The sequence below is a fragment of the Ceratotherium simum genome, chromosome 30, assembly GCF_057802395.1.
Source record: "Ceratotherium simum simum isolate JZ-2026a chromosome 30, ASM5780239v1, whole genome shotgun sequence".
NCBI classification, from domain to species: Eukaryota; Metazoa; Chordata; class Mammalia; order Perissodactyla; family Rhinocerotidae; genus Ceratotherium; species Ceratotherium simum.
Genome location: NC_141929.1, coordinates 22089680 through 22103709, shown reverse-complemented (window position 1 = coordinate 22103709; position 14030 = coordinate 22089680). Strand labels below are relative to the sequence as shown.

General features: G+C 38.9%; 1 long non-coding RNA gene across 3 annotated transcripts; it reads left to right on the top strand.

Annotated features, from left to right (window-relative positions):
• The first annotated feature begins 298 nt into the window (after nt 1-298).
• On the top strand, nt 299-12657 carry LOC147913118 (uncharacterized). 3 transcript variants are annotated; one of them, XR_015549184.1, is made up of 5 exons: nt 299-472; nt 3324-3602; nt 4715-4931; nt 7595-7706; nt 12153-12657. It is a non-coding gene; the product is annotated as an uncharacterized LOC147913118 (long non-coding RNA). The 3 variants fall into 3 exon arrangements; XR_015549186.1 differs by having other exon boundaries at nt 3324-3574; nt 12153-12656; XR_015549185.1 differs by lacking the exon at nt 12153-12657 and adding an exon at nt 10855-11087.
• Nucleotides 12658-14030: the final 1373 nt, after the last annotated feature.

Sequence of the window (14030 nt, the reverse complement as noted above, 5' to 3'; positions counted from 1 at the left end):
AAGCCCGTAACACTGCTATATTCCATAGGTAAATTAACCAATTAAATTCAAACTTGATAGATACTCCAGACAAATATGGTGAATGCTACTTAAATAACATATTTGCATTTTATCTGGGATCTTCTGGAGGCACCTCCTTATGCATATAAATGGTGAGACTTTTCTACACACAATAGGCATTCAAAAAGTATCTGTCAATCAAATCATCAACCATCAGCTGTGGGCTTACTATGTATGAAATACTGCTCTTGGCCTGGGTATAGAGATAAATAACAGAGCTTTTCAAGAAGCTCACAGCGCAGTGGTAGAGACAGACATGAGGCAATCAATTGCAATGCCACATGATAAGATAATGTGAGGTTTAGTAGTGGCAAAACGAAAAGAGAAATCATCTTTCCGATTGAGAAGGAAAGGTTCCTGGAGGAGACCACTTCTCCGACAATGCAAGATGAAGCAAGAGTTCACAAGACAGGTAAGCAGAGTTAGAGCTTTCCAGAGATAGGATCAGCATGTTCTCTAGGCAAGGCATAACAAATAGTGTGTTCAAGGAAGAGCAAGGTTTTCTGTACTAGAACAGCACAGCCTGGGCTGGCTAGATTGGTTTGAAATGCATCTGAGAGCTTGTTGAGGTTTAATGATGAAGAAGTGTTTATGCTACACCAATCAGTTTTACCCTGTGAAAAATAGGAAGCCAAAAAATGTTTTTAAAGTAAGAACTGAATCATTCAGATTTGAATTTTAGAAGATACGTCTAGGAGCAAGAGGAAAGATTTGATACTGAGTGGAGCAGAAACAGAATAGAGATAGGGCTATAAACATGAGTGTTACTATAATAGACCAAGACAGAGATGATAGGGCAGACCTAAGACTGTTGCAATTGGGGTGAGAAGAGAGAAAGGGAAGGGAGAGAAGAAGAGAATAAGAGAAACGATGACAGAATGATAGATGAAAGACTGGAGGAGAAATAATTTTACCCTCTTATCTCTCTCCGCAAATGTGGATCAATGTGCCAGGAAGTAGACGGTTCTGGGTGAACGTGAACCGGATATGTTCAAGTGGCAGACATTACAGTGGCAGACACTGTTTTTGGAATAGATCATGGGAAGAATCACCTATGTCTTTGAGATCCTGCATCCACCTTAAGCAGAAGTCTTTCCTGCACGCACTGACCAGCTACAGTTCTTACACTGAAGTAACACACCCAGAGCTCATCTACCAGCCAGGCTCCACTGAGGTTTTCAAAAGGCAGTTGTCATCATCCTCAGTCTATACACACCTTTTATGCACAAGATGCTGGATCAGACTAGCATCCTAAGCACTTTGCAGGTATTACCTCACGCAATTCTCACAAGTACTCTATGAGATAAGCAGTATTATAATCTCCATTTCCCAAATGAGGAAAACACAGCTCAGGATAAGTTCCCATTCTGTTGTTTTTTGTTTTCTCCTGTTTAAATTCTCTTGCATATATACATTACTATCTTAGAAAAAAAGCTCCTACATATGTTTCCACACTTTTATATAATATTTGGAACAGGATTACAAGTATCAAATAGTATTCAGTCAAATGGATGTAATATCTTGTATTGTTGGGGTATTTAAGTTGTTCCCATTTTTTTCTGGCATTGTAAATCATGCTATGATAAGCATCCTTATTTAGAAGGGAGTGGATCTCTGGTTGTCCTCTGCAATGAATTCCTCGAAAAAGATTTACTAGTATAAACATGTCTTAGTCATAACGTCTTTTTCCAAATTTTGGAAAGGGTTTCTAAAAATTATGTTGCAGCTTAGTGAAATTGTGGATTATGGTAGTTTTTAAACATGGTTTAGAGGAAGGTTACTTGGTTATTAAAGGAAGAGCTGGTAACACAGTCAATTGCCTTTCTTACTGATTCCATTGGAATCACCTAACCACCTAATCATAATGCTGCCTTCAACAAGCGAATCTTATTTCAAGAAACAGAACACTCCAAGGCTATAAATCAGTTATCCATGATGTATCGCTAACTCCCTTTTTCTTAAATTGTGAATCTCTATTTATTTTATTTTACTTATTTGACAATCTGTGTTTTAACTATGAATATTTGATAGATTTGTAAGTAAGGTAAATCAGTTTCAGCAAGAAAATCATACAGCAATGGAAGCATTCTCAAAATGTTCTCTCCACAGAATAAGCTTCTTTCAAAAATGTTTCTATTTCTTCATGAATTAAAAATCATATACTTAGAATGAAGTCTATCATAGATGTAGGAGATGATGATCTGTCTTTAAATTGTTTTCTTAAAAAGTCTAACTGATAGAAACAGAGAGTAGAAAAGCTGTTGCCAGGGACTGGGTGTGGGGTATATAGGAAGAAGCTGTTAAAAGGGTCTAAACCTTCAGCTATAAGATGAATAAGGTCTGAGGATCTAATGTACAACATGGTGAGTACAGTTGATAACACTGTATTGCAGAACTGAAATTTGCTAAGAGAGTAGAACTTAAATGTTCTCATATACACAAAAGGAGTAAATACGTGAGGCAATGGATATATTAGTTAATTCAATGGGGGGACTCCTTTCACAATGTATATATTTGTCAAATCATTATGTTGTATACTTCAAATATCTTATGATTTTATTTGTCAATTATACCTTAATAAAGCTGGAAAAAACAAAAGTAGATCTAAAATATATTGTCAAAGATATCTGTGAATATCTAGTTAAGCTCTTTAACAGGAGAAAAATAAAGTTAGTAAAAATGTAAAAATAAATAAAATTGTTTTCTTTGGTTAGAATTTCAAATGTTTTTCTAGTTAATTGGCATCTTTTTCCTCATTTCCAGGAATTTTAGTTTCTTTGATAACTATTCAACTTGAGTTTACCTTGAGTTATTTTAACGAGCTTTCTATTTTAAAAGAAGTTTTTTTACAGAAAAAGGTTTTTTACAGAAAAATTGCAAAGATAGTACAGACTGTTCTTGTTATTTCCTTCACCCAGTTTCTCCTAATGTCAACGATGTACAGAACTATTTATCAAAACTAAGAAATTAACTTCGATACAATATTATTAACTAAGCAACAGACTTTATTTGGATTTCACCAGTTTTTCCCCTAATGTGTTTTTTCTGTTCTAGAATCCAGTTACTACAGAATCCAAATACTACATTATATTTAGTCTACTTTTTGGTTTATCTAATTCTTCACAGATCTGACTAGATTGTTTTTATGTTAATTTAAAATGTGGCTGATGAAGGCTCAGGCTCAGAGTAGAAGATTCTTCTCTTGTCCTGTGGTCCACTTCTGCTTGCCTTAGTAATATCTTCAATCCATATTCTCTTTTCAGGAATTTTAAAAATCCACTTCTTTTCAAGTGGATTAATTGAGTCAAACCCACGGTAAATAATCCATAAATCTACTTAGCTGAGCTTCCCTAAACTGCAGGACTTCACAACACGAGGGCAGTAGAATAATTACCAACCTTGTCAAATTATGGGACTCTCACCCTTTCACCGGATGCATCAAACATTGTTCAGGATCTGAGACCTTCTGAAAGATAGACAGACTACTGGCACCAGCTTCAGTCAACGCCTACAGGTCAGAAAAAAATTTTCTTACTTGTTAGGTAAGTGGCTATAAGTTCTATTTAGATAAATGAATACAAAAATAGATTCCAATATTTTCTTCACTTATCTCCGTAGATTTGCTTGACCCACTGGAGTGATTCTGTCCCTGTAAGAGGCTTCCTGACTTCTGTGGGCTTTAAAGACGCTGAGAGGGAGTAATAGTTCACACTGGTGCGGGCCCACCGGAGCCCTACTCCATAGCCTTCCCTTCTAGTCCTCAGCGCTCGGGAATGCATCCTTATTAAACCAGGCTCGGAAGCTCAATGTGTCTGCTCTGAGTCACTGAGAATGCTCCTGAAATATGACATCTGCAGTGTTAGGGAGAGCAGGACTTTGTTGTGTGGCATTTAAACTTTCAGCAGGATCACAGAACGTCTGTTATTTCAAGTTGGACTTGATTATTTTTTTTTAAATCGCCAGACTTTCAGACCATACAATACCAGCTTTCTTCAAATGTAACTCTTAAGTTCCTTTTATGGTAAAGTTTAATGCTGTGAACATATGGAGGGTCTGAACGTCTGCCAAATGTTTTAAAAGACAAGGTTATAAATACCTCAGCAGCGAGCTTTGTTCCTTAATGTATGGCTCTGTTACTCAGAGTCAACGTGGAAGATAAATCAGAACATGGAGCTGGCTTGGGCATTAACTTGATATTTCTGGCAAGTATTCATAGTATCTCATTTGAGAGAAAGAGAAGTGGTTGTTCTGAGGTAACATTAACAGAATGCAAAAAAAAAAAATTGAATTTTATAAAAAGCAAAGATCAGAATTACAGCTTAACTGAAACATGTAAAATGTAAATACACAGTCTAATTTTCTTACCAGAAAATTGAAGCTTAAAGAGTCATCATAAAGCTCATGGGATGAAATTACACTCTTTGGCCCCTTTCCTCTAGATTTGGAATAGATACCTCTAATTTCTTTGGTAATGGATCTCCCTAGCCCACTCCAAGCTCAGCTGTTACTAATTCCAGCCCTATTCTCAAGTGTTCCTTTGCCCAAATTTGGTCTCATCCTCGCCAGACTCAGTTCAGGACCTACCATTATCATTTCTCTGATTCTGCTCTTTCTCTAGAAACAGGATTTGCTGACCTGCCCTCACTCTCCCCAGGGTCTGACACAACTGGTCCCATTTGCGGCCAGGCTGACAGCTGAAAGGACCTCACCCACTTCCGCCACATAAGATGCACCATGTCTGGATTAGGCCTAACGTGTCTTTGAGATGAGGCCTCTTGGGTGAAGAAACCTCCGAGTGGTATAAGGAAGGCCCTTTGCATGAACTTTCCAGGTCACTAGGATAATATTTAATAATTCATATCTTCCTCACAGTAAGTGCACTTAGTATCCTGAATGGCTTAATATAGCTTCCAAAGAGTCCAGGAACTGCCAGGACTGAGCTCATTTATGTGGCGGGGTATGATTAAGAGCAGAGAGCTAAAAAACGAATCAGGAGAACTTCACTAAGACTATTTTTTCCATGTCCTGGATGAGGATTTATTTATTTATTTATTTATTTTTGGCATGGCATCTAAGCCTGAACTTCTCCACCTCTAAAATGGGAATAACAACAAACCTGACTGGCTTAGAATACTGGTGTGGGACTCAAGTGACGTAAGGCATGAGAAAGCTCATGAGCCTAAAAGTGCTCTTGCTATTTGTATTAAAGAGCTGGGTTTTGCTCGTGTAACAAGGAACTTTCAAATCTCAGTGGATTACAAACATAATTTTACCTTTTACGTATGATACATGTTATCTGTGGCCTTCTTGTCACTCTGCTCCAATGTCTGCTTCATTCCAGGATCCAAGGTAAAGCTTTCTCTGAGGTATTGTTTTCTGCTGTGGAGGGAAAATCAAGAGTATAAACCCATGATGGTTCTTGGACCTTCTGCTCAAGTATGCAGGTGTCACTTCTGCTCAGATTTCATGAGCCAAAGCAAGTCATATTATCCAGCCTGACCTCAATTAGGTGGGACCTAATTTTCCCACCTAATTAGGTGGGAAAGTAGACTTGTCCCACCCAACAGGAAGGGGAACTAAGAAAGTATCCCACAAGGCTGGGCCTTGTTCAGAGGACCAGTGACTATTTTGAACGAATAATGCAAACATAAAACTCGGGGTGGAATTAAGACCCAGTCAAGTCCCTTGGAGATATTCCTTGGTTGCTAGATGGCTAATTTTAAAAAAAACGGTCAAAATTCTCTCTTCTCTGCCTTACCTGTAGCCCTTAAACAACTACCATGAAGTATCCTAGAAAGAAAGGACTCATCTGAAATTAAATGGACAGAGAGGGAATAGAAAATGAGAGCTTTAGGGAGAAAATTGGAGGAAAAAAGACAAGAAATGAAAAGCAGAAAAAGAAAGAGCAGAAAACATTATACACTACACTCCGTTACCGGAATTTGAGAAGGAGATGGTATTTCATAGCACAAGAGTAGAGGTGCCTTCTTAGTGGAAACCAGGGTTCACACACCTGATCTGTCGATGACTGTGATACCAGGTTAGACTCTGGGTCTCACTGAGCCTTGGTTACTTGTCCATAAAATGAGAAGAATTCAAGCAAGTGTATCTCCTAAGTTTCAATGAGACAATAGATATGAAAGTGGAAATCATAGAACGATCAGACAGAAATAAATATTAAAGCAACATTCTTTTAGGGGGTTGTTTATTTGGTTTTGCTCACTCTGATAATAATCATGATAGACTGACCCAATAACAATCTATCATCCTATCCTTCCACCTACCAAGCCATCAGACGCCAAGTTATCCATTCACTTACTCAACCTATATTTCCCTACATCAGTGACAAAAAAAATTTAGGACTCTATGAAGATAACAAATGTTTTTGCTGAAGATGACTGGCCTATATTCATATTCATAATTATGCACATCTAATTGTAAACAATTTTCAATGGATGCACATTTCCATCTGCAGAGTTGACTAGGGGTGGAAAACTCATAGACAGTTGGTTGCACAGACCTCTGTGTGATCCCTTTCCCAGAATACAATGCACTCTCAGTCTGCTTGAGGCCTCCCTCATGATGGATTTCTTTCCTCTGCCTAGAAATCTCCTCCCCTGTGGGTCAGCACAAGTGGCTTCCTCACATCCTTCAGGCCTCTGCTCAGATGGCAACTTATTAAAGATAACTTCCTTGACCATCTTACAGAAAATAACAATCTGCAACATGAGATTATGTGTGTGTGCATGTGTGTGTATCCTCCAAAAGGACAGAGTCATTTTTTGATTCACTGATCTAATTCTTAGTGGCTAGAATAGTGTCCGGCACAGAGTAGGCACAAACAAATTTGCTTTGAATGGAGCCAATTGTGTTTTATTTCAGGCTTGTATCGCTCAGCTTTTGCTTAAACAATGCTTTGTAACAAGTGAACCCCAAAATCTCAGTGACTTACAATGACAAATATTTATTACTAAAAGGTTTGCAGGTAAGCTGTGCTTGGGTGCAAGTCTGCTCTGTGTGTCTCTCCTTCTAATACCCCAGTAAAGAAACAGTCTGTTTAGTGTATGCTCTTCCTACAGCAGAGGGCAGGAGTGCAAGAAGCCAAGTTAAACAACACACACACACACACACACACACCTATTCAAAAACCTTTCTTTGGCTGTGGCATATGTTATGCTCAGTCACATTCCACTAGCCAGAGCAGATCACATGTCCAAGTCCAACTTTAATGAGGTGAGAAGTATACTTCTCTCATGGAGAAGGGAAGAAGGAGAGAACATATACTAAACAATGATGTAATCTCCCCACCACCCAGAAACATTCCTAAAACTCCCTTGGAAACACTTCCCTGGGGTGGATATTCTCTATGTCCGGGTGTCATCTTCCTACCCCTTCCACTTCCTAACTTGCTAACTCTGGCTCTGTTTTAGTTTGCTGGGTAACTCTTTCTCTCCCTCTCTTCTCAGAGAATTGAATATCAAGTTAGACTGTCTTTTTGGCAACTTTTAATGACTTGATCTTTCTCTCTTTACAGTCATTGTGGGTCTCAGCGTTGAGGAGAGATTGGATCATCCTCCATCCAGCCCCTTCCCCATGCAGCAAAGGTGTGGCTATGACACCATCAGAAGCAGCAGCTCTGGGCTCTGGTAGGTTCTACCCCTTCCCACAGAGCCTATGACTAAATAAACTATATTTGAGTAAGCTATTAATGTCATTTGGTTTCACTGTGTAGACATAGTTTCTCTTCCCATCCAGACCTTAGTGTTTTACAAAATGGGGCCAACAGATTGAATCATCTCAGATACAGAGAGAAAGGAATCAAAGACTATTGAAAAACACGGGCAAAAGAAGCCTAAAATGAGTGAAGTTTGAGGGCCAATCCTAAGAATTTGGAAATGGTTGGGGGCTTGCTATGTACTGCAAGATCAGAGACTTAGGTCTCTCTCCTCACAGTGCTGAGGGACCTCAGAGATTGGTACAGAAGTTGCCCATCCTAAAGGCAGGGGCAGAGAGCTTTCAGTTGGTGACTGTTGTAAACTGAGTATCAGAGGACTCCTCCCCTCTGCCGTGTCTTAGCTGTGTAAGACCCTTGAGATTTGTATAGGACATGGGGACGGACGTCCCAAGAATGTCTGAAATTGAATTTCCTACTAGTCCAGAAGTAAGGAGACAGTCTTTGATTTAGAAAAGTCAACAAAGTGATATTTCTCATACCCCATGTTACAGATGGGAAAAGGTATACCTACTGCACATTTGTGATGCTACACAACTCCATTCATTTGACCCTCATAACTCTCCACTTTATTCCTGCATCTACAAAGACCAAACCTCCAACGTCTTATCTTCTGCTGCCAAACCTAAGATCTATCTTTGGCCTAGTGTTGGACCATAGATTTTGCCTCTTATGGTGTCCCCTAGGGCAGAGTTTGTGTAGTGTCTTGTTCCAGTCAACTCAGATAATCAGTTCCCTTAACTAAGATTGAACCTTCAGGATCTCCTCATGCCATCCAGCCATTCATCTCTACCCGATTTTCCTTAACCTTCCACAAGGACATTGGGCAGCCATCAAAACGTTCTTTTACAGGCCATTTGGAACATGAAATTGCCAGATTTACCTATGCAAAAAATGGTAGTACAATCCCTCTCCAAACATGAGTTCTATTTGAGTAAAATTCTAGCATTAGAAAACTGGAGTTTGGGGATAGAAAAGAGTAGAAAAATAGGAAGTGGAACAGATTTTAGATTTGAAAGCCTTAATGTGGGGAAAAAAGGGAAGGCAATGTGGGTATCAGAATTCCCTCAGCTGGCACATAAAACCAGAAATGAATTAAATGTTTGGTGATCCATATCCCAAAATGCTATTTAGTGGGTATATTACCCGTGACAAGACAAGACACATTTAAGTATATTTGGTTGAGGCCAAGGAGAAAGAAGATCTTAAAAGTCTCCTATGAGCATAGGACAGAAGAAAGAAATTTATAATATATCATCAAATATTATTTATTAATTTAATATGTGTAAAATGCATATATAATGTATTTATTTAAACTATTTCACCTCAACCTTGTTTGGCTTTCTGGTAATATTTTAAGTTCTGGGATTTATTCTCTCAGAATTTTGAAGAGCCATACCCTTTTGACTTGGGTATTATGGCTATAAGTCAGAGAGTTCCAGGAGGAGAGCCCAGCATTTGGGTTTTCCTTCCCCATCTGAGTTCAAGTTCTGACAATCTATCCCTTAACATCTGAATGCCTCTGGACAGGTCACCTCACCATTCTATGCCCCTGTTTCTTGATCTACAACATTGCGATGACAGTAACAGTACCAACCCATGAAGTAATGAAATAATTAAATGAATTAAACTTAGTTGCCTAGTACCTGGCACTTAGTTTGGTATTATTTTTTATCAATAATAATATTCAATAATAATGCTTTTTCATTATTATTTAAATTTAAAATCATTGAAGACTGTATTAATTGAGATTCTTGGTTGTAAGCAATGGAAACAGAAGTCAAGCTTAAACAAGAACGGTAATTTATAGACTTCCATAATTGGGAAGGTTGTAGGTATATATGAATTCAGTCACAGGAGATGAGAAGATGCCATCATGCTCATCATCGTTCTCATCACCCTCATCATTATCTCATGTTCTTTCCCTTTCTCTTCCTTTCCCTCTCTCCCCTCTCCTTCTCTCTCTTACCCCTCCCAATTCCCTTCCTCCGTTACTTGACTCTCTGTATCTCTATACTTCTGTTTGCCTATCAGCCTGATTCTCTCCCACTTCAGATATGGTTTCCTCCTGGAGCTAGAAAAATGGTTGTTGCCAGCAAAAAAACCCTATCCTCAAATTTATGATGCAGAAGGAAAAGAAACCCTGTATCCCCAGATAGCTTCCTTGTTTCATGCTTGAGTCAGATGCTCCCCATTGGTTCTCATCTCTGTGGACAGGGAACTGATGCAAGACAATGTGCACACAAGAAGAAGCATGCAAGATAGTCCCTTGAGAACCACACGAGGTGCTCAGGCACAGCTCTCACTGCAACAGGACAGGTGAAGACAACAAATATCCCCTGAAGGTACCTACTATCTGTAGTGGTCTGGACTACAATGTGCTCCCTGTGACCAATAAGAATTTCTACGCCTAATAATCCTCAACCATTTAGGAGCAGCAACTATTGACCTCTCCTATGCGAATGACTTAATATAAGCCTCCCACTCCAAATCCTGGGACATCTCAGGCTCTGGGGAACTTCAGATTATATTCTGTCACCACAAATTTAGGAGGAGCCTGAGGACCCTTCGCACTGCTATTTGATTGTCAGCATGTCCCCTCCAGAGCATTACTCCTTAAGATGAATAGACTATCACTTTGGTCTTTTCATTTCCCTCTCCTCTGGCCACCATGGGAATTGCAGAAACTTAACTTATATTATAATTTCCTCTATTCATTAAAAAAGTAAATGCAAAGTAAGTTAGGTTATAGTGCAAGTGTTATGTTGAGAAATTTATTTTTTAAATGCATCAGTGGCTCCCACACAGTGGGACCTTAATAAAAGTTTAATAATGGACATATTAGTTGACTTCCTATAATTGTTTCTGCCATGAAGATGCACTTCTACCTTCTGGATGAAAATGACAAGTGATGCTCTGCTGTGAGCATGTGAGGAGGTTCAGATATTGGAACAGTATGCCATTAAGATGGTGCAAAAAACACATTCCTAGCCAGAACAAAATAGCTCAGAAATTTGCACTTCTGAATTCCTCATTCAATCATACATATTTTGTCTCTATAGGGACTACACGATTCATCCACTAACATCCACCTGCCATTTTGTTCCCATTGTTCCTAGTGTTATGGTTTTGGAACAGCCAATGAATGAATCAATTCAGCAAGTATTTTCAGAATGCCGTGAGCAAATAAAGGTGTCAGATGATGAAGGCTGTGCAGAAATGGAAGTGTTGAAAGTTCCTGATTTCTTGGGAAGGAAAGATTTTTTGTGAAGTTGACTATAAAGCAGATTATGAAATTTTCTGATGTGATCGTTAAATGTGTATGTGTGTTAGTTTTATAAAGGCTCACGTTCACACAACATACAGAAACCATGTTTTTTGAGGCACCCTAACAATATCCATTCAAATTAATGCATGCTTCATTCTAAACTTAATTGCTTTGTGAGGATAAGTTCTGATGCAATGTGTTAGGTAATCCATTAAATTCCCCACCTAAAAATATCTAACATGCCATTGTACTGTGTGCTAACCTGCACAGATAAGTAGTCAGCTTCTCTTTTTCCTTGTTCCTATTTTTTTTAACAGCAATACAACAGACATTCTGAAAAACAACAAGTACTAGGAATTATAAGTGGTCAAAGAAAACTGGAGGGGTCTTTCACACCTTATCAAGCATTCTTGATTACTACCTATTCATTTATTTTTCTTCCACTAAACATGGATGTGTGGTGTACTCTTCTGTTTCACTTATATTATTGCAATCCCCAGAGTCATGCACTTGTGGTGTCTATTATTCTCCCCCATTTTACTGGTAATTAAACTTTCAGAGATACTAGCATGTGGGAGATCTGAAACCAAACCTGATCTTCCAATCTCTGCATCTCATGTGTTTTAAGTGTTTGAAGAACCTTTAAATAGTTCTCTCTATCTGGTCACACAAATGTAGATGGAGATATCTGGGACAAGACCGGGGGACAGCAGCCGGTGTTAGGAGCTTTCCACATCATTTCATAACATTAGCAATGGGTAAACAACAGAAGATTCTAAGCACTGATGTGATCCAATGTGTGTCTTGGAAATATCACTCTGGTGATTAGCCAGCGGACAAGACAGATTAGACAAGATGTCTCAGAGGGCAGGAAGAATGAATGTAGAAAGATCAGTAGGGAGATATTTTGCAAAAGCCCAGATCAGCGTGTAGATGGAGAAGGCAGGGGATTTGAAATTTATCAAGGAGGCAAGCACTATTGGGTTTATAGGACAACTGAGTGTGGGGCTAGGGGATTGAAGTGTGCTAAAAACCACATAGATAGAACCTGGAATCTCTCCCACATCATCTTATTTTCCCATCTCCTATCAGGAATTGTTAAAGGTGATGTGATTCCTGAGAAAGCATATTCATGTGGAAGGAAAGAGAAGCCCTCGGAAACGACAGTCTACGTGGGAAACCAGGCCACCCTCATCCTAACTAATGGCAAAAGACAGGATCTGACCATAGGTGAAAAAAAATAAAGGAAGGAAAGAAGATTCTGCCTTCTTTTCAAAAACTGTTTGATTATTGGCCCAAATAGAACTACTAATTCAGATCTGGGGATGTGAAAGTTACCCATGTAATACACTTGTAGTCAAAAAGCCAGGACTTAATTTTGATCAATAATAATGATATTTATAGGGCCGGCCCTGTGGCTTGGTGGTTAAGTGCGCGTGCTGCAATGCTGGTGGCCCGGGTTCGGATCCCGGGTGCGCATCGAGGCACCGCTTCTCCGGCCATCCTGAGGCCGAGTCCCACATACAGCAACTAGAAGGATGTGCAGCTATGACATACAACTATCTACTGGGGCTTTGGGGGGAAAAAATTAAATAAATAAAATCTTTAAAAAAAAAAAAAATAATGATATTTATAGCCAAATATCTATGTGGCAGAACTGTTATAGCACTTTACATGGGTTCACGTATTTAATCCTTGCAACAATTCTACTGGTAGGTACTATCATTAGTATTGTTATTATGGATAAAACCAACTAATTTCACATAAAAAATCTCACATCCCCAAAAATTGCTTGTCAAGGAACAATTGATCATTGATCAACTCATCAATTTATCACTCAGACTTGGGGTATGACTAAAAATGAGTTTGCTGATCTTAGGAGAGATGAGGGTAGAGGGGATACAAAGTGAGGAAAGGTGAGTGTTAATTTTGTTTCTACTTCAAACTTCTAATTTGAAGATAGTAACTCAAGAATTTGGGACCTCAGTTTTCTGAAATGAGAAACTAAGAAATTATACGACATACTCTTTAAAATCGTTTTTTATACATAAGACTCTATGGTTTAATGAAACTATATTTGCTAGCACAGGCTGATCATTCATGAAACTCCCTATGTCTACGTTCGTTTCACGTTGCTCTGATTACGTATAGCACTCTGTTTCGCAGAACTAAAACTTAGCCTCAGGATGCTTCTTAACACAGGGCTTTAGTAGCCATTACCAACAAAGGAGAGTTGCCACGTAAAATGAAACTTACTTTCCACGCAAAAGGTACCATATCTAACCTATTGAAAATGAAACAAACACCTTTCCATAGAGGTGTCTCACTTAGGTAAATCTGAAACTATAAATTTTTCTGCAAACTTTTAAAGAGAACAGCTGCACCAAGCTGTGAAGAAGTGTTCAGAAAATTGGGTATTTTCTGCAGTTCTCTCCCTAGATATAACAACCCCACACCCATTTGTTCTGACACTGTTATAAGATAAAGACCTGAGAAAATTCTCTGTTAAGAAAATCTCATTCAGAGGCTGAAGCTCTATTTATAGGTTGGGGGAATTAATAATAATGTTACCTAGGCAGTAGGCGTTAGATTAAAAAAGGAAGCCAGGATTTGTGTGTTAACGGGTCAACAGACAGACCTCAGGAACCACTACTGGGCCCATCTGGGCCTGCTGCTTCTCACACAGGCCCCATAACACTCTAGAAAGCTAGGAAAAGAAGCATCTCACATTCTTTGTCTCTGAGCTCAGAAGAGGTGGCATGGGGCATGAAAAGACCCTGGAAATTGAAGCCAGATAAATAAGGATTCATAAACTCGTTATGCTATTTCTTACTAGCTCTTGGAGACTACCAAGAGGTGCTCCCCAAATCAGCAAATAAATTAAATGGGTGGCATTCCAAGGGGGAAGCTGAACATACCTCTGTGAAGGCTCGTGGACCTCTAGCTGCCTGGACACCATGATTTGATCCT